Below are 7,938 nucleotides of genomic sequence, written 5' to 3' on the forward strand. Positions count from 1 at the left end.
CTGGATATTATCTCAGTCCTAGTTCTTTGAGGGTTCCACAGAAGTTATCACTTGAGGGGAGCAATCTGGTTGGCTAGATATGATTACTCTTGCTCCACTATGCAGCCTCATCACTATAGGTAATTGTATTCATTTGGGGAGTATCTGTCCTGCAGGGCTCCGCTGTTCCTTGGGGTTGCTTCCATCCCTTGTCATAAAGATGTTATCGATCATTCCTGTCCTTCCTTGATTCCAAGGTAGCTGCAGGAGAGAATGGCTCAGAGTAAAGAACAACAGGTACAAAATGAAGACAGAGATGCCAAGCTTTTCTCCTGCTTTTAGTTAATTTGTAGACCAAATTAACTAAAGTCAGTACTTTTCAGCAAAAGCAATTTAAGCATCTCTTAGTAATTTTAATTGCAGATAGTTTATGGAAAGATTAAAAAAGACCAATAAACAATAAAAAGGTTCTCTAAGATGCTTATAATTAAATTTAAAATAAAACTATCTACCAAATCAGAAAATGTTAAAATATTAAAATGTTAGCCATCAAAGTATAGGGATACAGGTTGACTAGTGTACTGTTAATGTGTGCAAAGAATCGTTAAAATCTTCTGATCCATAGCACAGTATTACTTCTGTTCTAAAAAACATGCATAAAGCATATATTTGTCAAACATATGCAATATTATAAGCCCCAAGGCATTAGCATGGATAAAGTAAAGAAAGATGTAGGTGTTCCTAAGCAAGCTAATGTGTTGATTTTCCTTCAAAGTGATATATTGGCATATTTGCGTAATATTTAATCAGAAGAAAGGCAGAAAGACCCAGGAAGCCCATTGACAACAGAGGTTAGCTTGTCTCTCCTCTTCAATCCTAAAAGTGCAGGATTAACTCATGTGAACAGAAGTCCTACAGCTACTCCTGCTGTGGAGAACCAGAAATCAACTACATTCACTCAAGCACAATCCTTAGTGTTCTCAGCTTATGTCTCAAGAAGTTTGTCAAATAATTTTTCCCATCACCAATTTCTAACAGTTCTGTTTTAGAGACTCACTTTTAAGTTGTATTTTGAGTAATGTTTTGGCCTCCAGTGATGGTAGATTATTAATTAAAACACTGAGATTAAAACAGTGAGCATCTGTCCACCTGGCTCATCATTCAGTCAATGTAGCTGTTCTTACACAAATCCTTCTCCAAAGTTCTGCACTATGAATATACAATGACCTCCCCACCCGTGAGGGATACGTCCCAAGACACTCATTGAACGCCTGAAGCTGAGAAGAGCACTGAGCTCTTTATGCACAGCATTGACACATAGTGCTGGACTTAATCTCCCCTGCCATGATTTATGCCTTTGTGACTCCCTTCCATTATTATTATGTTTTGGGGCTTTATTAAATAAAATAAAGGTCATTTGAACACAAGCACGGCAAAAGCTCAAGAGTCAATCAGATAACTGAGATGGCTAGTAAGTGACTAAGGAGCAGGTAGTACATACAGGGTAGATAAGCAGAACAGAGGGATGATTCATGTCCCTGGCAGGACAGAGAGCATGAGATTTTATCATGACACTGAACAGTGTGCAAGTTAAACCTGAGGAACTATTTATCACTGGAAATTTCCATTTAATATTTCTGGAGTGTAGTTGACCATGGGTAAGTGGAACTGTGCAAAGCAAAACCATGTATAAGGGAGGACTACTGTACACTATTACATAGCAGTACAATCCCATCTGCAGCAAAAAGTAAGGTGAACTTACTTTGAATTCACAGGAAAACATGACTATTTACTTTAACCCTAATTTATTTAAACTGGGGTTGAATTTAAAAGACTGTGTATACCTGGAACACGTAGAATCAGTCATTCCAGCTTGCTCATGTCCATGAGTGAAACAACTCAAGAGAATATGACATAGATGCATCTCACAAAGAAAGATAAAAAAAATAGCCACTAAACCTGTAAAAAGTAGCTCAATTGGAATACCCATTAGGGAATGACTAAAAATCAAAGGTTGTCCTTGGTGATACCAAGTGAAAGTGCTAGAGATGATGTAGTGCAGGTAGAGAAGTTTCACCCCTGCTGGTGAGAGTATAAATTGATGCAATGACTTTGAAATCTGTTTATCACTTTCTGCTAAAATGAGCAAGTACATACCCTCCAACCAGCAATTCCAGTCTATGGAATATATTCAACAGAAATGCATACATTATTTTTCATGCTGCTTTGAAACTTGTGCTGTGACTTTTCTCATATTGATGTGAAAAACAGCCAACTATTTGATATCAGTCACTTAATATAACAGTTTCAGCATGTAACTGACTATAATACTTACATGCATTTTATGAGCTCTCCTCCATCTTCAGAATAATAATCTCTAATATATTTTTCTACTGCAGGAATACGAATTTAAGAATCACATTTTTTTCAACAAATGTAATAAACCACATTAATAGAAGCAAAGACAAAAACCACTTGATCATCTCAATAGAGGCAGAAAAAGCCTTTGATAAGATCCAACACCATTTCATGATAAAAGCTCTAAGAAAGCTAGGAATAGAAGGAAAGTACCTCAACATTATAAAAGCTATATATGACAAACCTGCAGCCAGCATTATACTTAATGGAGAAAAACTGAAACCATTCCCTCTAAAATCAGGAACCAGACAAGGATGCCCACTCTCTCCACTCCTATTCAACATAGTACTGGAATTCTTAGCCAGAGCAATTAGGCAAGAAGAAGGAATAAAAGGAATACAAATAGGTAAAGAAACTGTCAAAATATCCCTATTTGCAGACGACATGATCCTATACCTTAAAGACCCAAAAAACTCTACTCAGAAGCTTCTAGACACCATAAATAGCTACAGCATGGTAGCAGGATATAAAATCAACATAGAAAAATCATTAGCATTTCTCATGCACTAATAATGAACAAACTGAAAAGAATATATGAAAACAATTCCATTTACAATAACCTCAAAAAAAATCAAATGCCTGAGTGTAAACCTAACAAAAGATGTCAACGACCTCTACAAGGAAAACTATGCACTTCTGAAGAAAGAGATTGAGGAAGACTATAGAAAGTGGAGAGATCTCCCATGTTCATGGATTGGTAGAATCAACATAGTAAAAATGTCGATACTCCCAAAAGTAATCTACATGTTTAATGCAATTCCCATCAAAATTCCAATGACATTCATTAAAGAGATTAAAAAATCTACCGTTAAATTTATATGGAAACACAAGAGGCCACGAATAGCCAAGGCAATACTCAGTCAAAAGAACAATGCAGGAGGTATCACAATACCTGACTTCAAACTATATTACAAAGCAATAACAATAAAAACAGCATGGTACTGGCACAAAAACAGACATGAAGACCAGTGGAACAGAATAGAGGACCCAGATATGAAGCCATGCAACTATAACCAACTTGTCTTTGACAAAGGCACTAAAAAGATACGATAGAGAAAAAGCCTCTTCAACAAAAACTGTTGGGAAAACTGGTTAGCAGTCTGCAAAAAACTGAAACTAGATCCATGTATATCACCCTATACCAAGATTAACTCAAAATGGATCAAGGATCTTAATATCAGACCACAAACTCTAAAGTTGATATAGGAAAGAGTAGGAAATACTCTGGAGTTAGTAGGTATAGGTAAGAACTTTCTCAATGGAGCCCCATCAGCACAGCAACTAAGAGATAGCATAGATAAATGGGACTTCATAAAACTAAAAAGCTTCTGTTCATCAAAAGAAATGGTCTCTAAACTGAAGAGAACACCCACAGAGTGGGAGAAAATATTTGCCAGCTATACATCAGACAAAGGACTGATAACCAGAACATATAGGGAACTTTAAAAAACTAAATTCTCCCAAAACTAATGAACCAATAAAAAAATGGGCAAGTGAATTAAACAGAACTTTCTCAAAAGAAGAAATTCAAATGGCCAAAAGACACATGAAAAAATGCTCACCATCTCTAGCAATAAAGGAAATGCAAATTAAAACCACATTAAGATTCCACCTCACCCCTGTTAGAATAGCCATCATTAGCAACACCACCAACAACAGGTGTTGGCAAGGATGCGGGGGAAAAAGGAACCCTCTTACACTGTTGGTGGGAATGTAAACTAGTACAACCACTCTGGAAAAAAATTTGGAGGCTACTTAAAAAGCTAAACATTGATCTACCATTTGATCCAGCAATACCACTCTTGGGGATATACCCAAAAGACTGTGACACAGGTTACTCCAGAGGCACCTGCACACCCATGTTTACTGTGGCACTATTCACAAGTTATGGAAACAGCCAAGATGCCCCACCACTGATGAATGGATCAAGAAAATGTGGTATCTATACACAATGGAATTTTATGCAGCCATGAAGAAGAACGAAATGTTATCATTCGCTGGTAAATGGATGCAATTGGAGAACATCATTCTGAGTGAGGTTATCCTGGCCCAAAAGACCAAAAATCGTATGTTTTCCCTCATATGCGGACATTAGATCAAGGGCAAACACAACAGGGGGATTGAACTTTGATCACAAGATAAAAGCGAGTGCACACAAGGGAGATATTAGGATAGGTAAGACACCTAAAAAAAAATTAGCTAGCATTTGTTGCCCTCAACGCAGAGAAACTAAAGCAGATACCTTAAATGCAACTGAGGCCAATAGGAAAAGGGGACCAGGAACTAGAGAAAAGGTGAGATCAAAAAGAATTAACCTAGAAGGTAACACACAGGCACAGGAAATTAATGTGAATCAACTCCCTGTATAGCTATCCTTTTCTCAACTAGCAAAAACCCTTGTTCCTTCCTATTATTGCTTATACTCTCTCTTCAACAAAATTAGAGATAAGGGCAAAATAGTTTCTGCTGGGTATCGAGGGGGTGGGGGGGAGAGGGAGGGGGACAGAGTGGGTGGTAAGGGAGGGGGTGGGGGCAGGGGAGAGAAATGACCCAAGCATTGTATGCATATATGAGTAATAAAAAACAAAAACAAATAAATAAATAAATTAAATAATACAAATGCAAAATAAAAATTACATTTTCTGTTACCTATGAAAAACAAGGCTTTTAGTTAGCAAAGTCCATTTTATTTAGAGATTATTTTCAATGCTATTATAATTAAAAAGGCACCCTTACTAAAAATGCTTGACCATAATTATTTCCTGTTATTTTTGCGTTAATTGCAAACAATACTGAATTAAAAATATTATTCTTGCAAATTTACTATGATTTTTAATAATTTGTAGATTAAGACTAATGTCATCCAAATCATTCCAGCTAATGCCAACTCCTAGGCAAGTAGTAAACAAGAATGAGCTAATTCTAATTTTTCTAATTATCTGATTTTGTCATTAGCTTGGGGTCTTTATCTGGAATATATTTTGTCAGCTCTCCTCCCAGGGAACTGAGGAAATAGTAATGAGAACGAGGATGGTGGGGGGATGGCACTTAAACACCTAAACTCCACAGCATGATCAGAGGGAGGGAGGAGTATGGACAAGGCTTCAGTGGAGCATTGACCCACCTGATTGTGAAGTGAGTATTCCTCCTGACCCATTCCCTTTCCAATGAACTGAAAGTGGGAGCCGAGTCCTCAGTAGCATAATACCTTCTGGGAAATAATCTCACTTCACATTTTAGGATTTTACTCTGCATGATGGAGTTTACAGTGGACAAAGGTCAGAGGATAAAGTGAGACAAGGAGGGAGGCAACTGAAGTAAAGGTGATTATTTCCATTATTTTCAAGGGGCCAGGTGTAGGGAGACTGCGTGTTATCAAAAGTTAATTCTAAGACTCATCTGCATGATTTTAATTGTGTAGTGGTAACGCACTCCACCATTTGCCCATGGGAAGGCGTCCTAGAGGTATTTATATCCATACTGTCATTTCTTTTATGTACAGGAAGTATCAAAGGTACTTCCTCTGATAGAATATTATAAGCAGAGATTGTGTATCTGCATAGAGGTGTTGTATTTTTATAATTCAGTAGGCAATGAGACCAGTATACGTGCTTTTTGAGAATACATTTGGCCATAAATTTATCTGCAGATGGTAAACAAGACTTGGCTGAATTTGAAAACCATCTCCGAAAACCAGAAAGCAGACATCACATAGCTGGGCCTATCCATGGAAACAGAAGATTCCCTTAACTGGTGATTAGATATGGATGTGCCAGATATCATATACTATTTGGGCATGGACGCATAAAGTACTGTGATAGTTTTACATTAATGAAGGGGATAAAATCTAGGATAAGTGCATCTGTGGTCATCCAGGGGAGGAAAACAATTTTAAGTAATCCATTTTATTACTTAGCCTAGAGACTGATACCACAAGTGAACAGTACAAATCACTGACTATATTCTGAATCATATTTAACATTCTGATAGCACCAGGGTGGCTGGTTAAAATGGCACAGAGGCAAATCCTGGTCATGGGCTGCCCCATGCAGAATATCTTCTCCCCAACTTTACCCAGAATTCATCACTTGTTATCGTGGGTTTTTCAGGTACATATATTGCTGTATGTTGGTATTTGATGTTCCTAATGGCCACATTCATTAGTAACAAACAAGAAGTAATAAAAGCAAGGTTTCATAGCAGAGATAGTCTCATGTTTGGTCCTTATCTATTACTCCCTGATATATTGCTGCTAGGCTTATAGAGGGCTCCACAAAGTCATTGCTGCTGACATCTATTGTTGCTCTTTTTCTTGGGAGGAGGGAGAGAGGTTCCTGTATGTAGATTATGACAAACTTGCTGGTCAGCTTATAAGGTCACCCAAAGAGGAGTTTCTGGGTTAACTGCAACTGTTCCAAGGCTATAGTGAATTGTAACCAGACTGATGCTAGGGAGTAGCTAACAGATTTGACAATTTCCTCTTATCTTGTCTGTTCTTCCTCCTGCTCCTCATCCTGTTCTTCCCTCCCCGCTCTCCTTCCTCTTCTTTCCCTCCTCCCCCTTCTTTCTCTCCCCTCTTTTTTCTTCTTCTTGAGATAGGGTCTTGCTGTATTGGTCAGTCTGGCCTCAACTTCCTGGGCTTAACTGATACTTCTGCTCTAGCCTCCTGAGTAGCTAGGACTAAGATGTGCCACAGTGCCCAGCTATAATTTCCAATTTTAGATGAAGTAGTAATGCTTCTGGGATCAGCTTTCCAAACAAATGGTGCAGGGACAGAACTTCTCGAGAGTAGTAGAAAATAACTCAATATCAGATTGGAAGCATTGGTTGTAACTGTGTAAGTCTGGAATGGGTTAGAGCCTATTGGCCCAGGTAGGAGTAAAAGAAATCTTTTTCTAAACATTTATAGCCAGCTTGAAAATGAGATATCAACAATACCCTGACATACACACATACACACACATACATGCACATGCACACACAATGGAAATACAATATTGCAGAGATCTGGGTGGTCCTTACTTTGTAAGAATTCACTGAACTATGCACTCATGATTTTAACATTTTTATTATATTATTCATATATACTGTCTTGGTCCATTTTGCATTGACATAACAAAATACCTGAGGCTGGGTAATTTATAAAGAAAAGAGGTTTAGTTAGTTCACAGTTCTGGATGTTCAAGAGGATAGCATTGACTGAGCTCAGCTCTCGTTATAGCTTCATGGCACATGTCATCACAATGGGGGGAACACATGCGGGAGAGATCACGTGGAGAGACAAGAAATTGAAGAGAGACCAGATACATTATTTTTCATAATAGCTCACTCTGGTGAGAACTAAGCCATCCTTTTAAACACCATTAATTCCTAATGGGGGCAACATTCACATGACCTAATTATCTCCCAGTAGGCTTTATTACTAAATGCAATCCTCATCAAAATTCCAACATCATTTTTCACAGAAATAGAAATATCAATCCTAAAATTCATATGGAAGCACAAAAGACCCTCAAATAGCTAAAGCAATCCTGAGCCAAA

Source organism: Castor canadensis, chromosome 2, assembly GCF_047511655.1.
Source record: "Castor canadensis chromosome 2, mCasCan1.hap1v2, whole genome shotgun sequence".
Classification (NCBI taxonomy): Eukaryota; Metazoa; Chordata; class Mammalia; order Rodentia; family Castoridae; genus Castor; species Castor canadensis.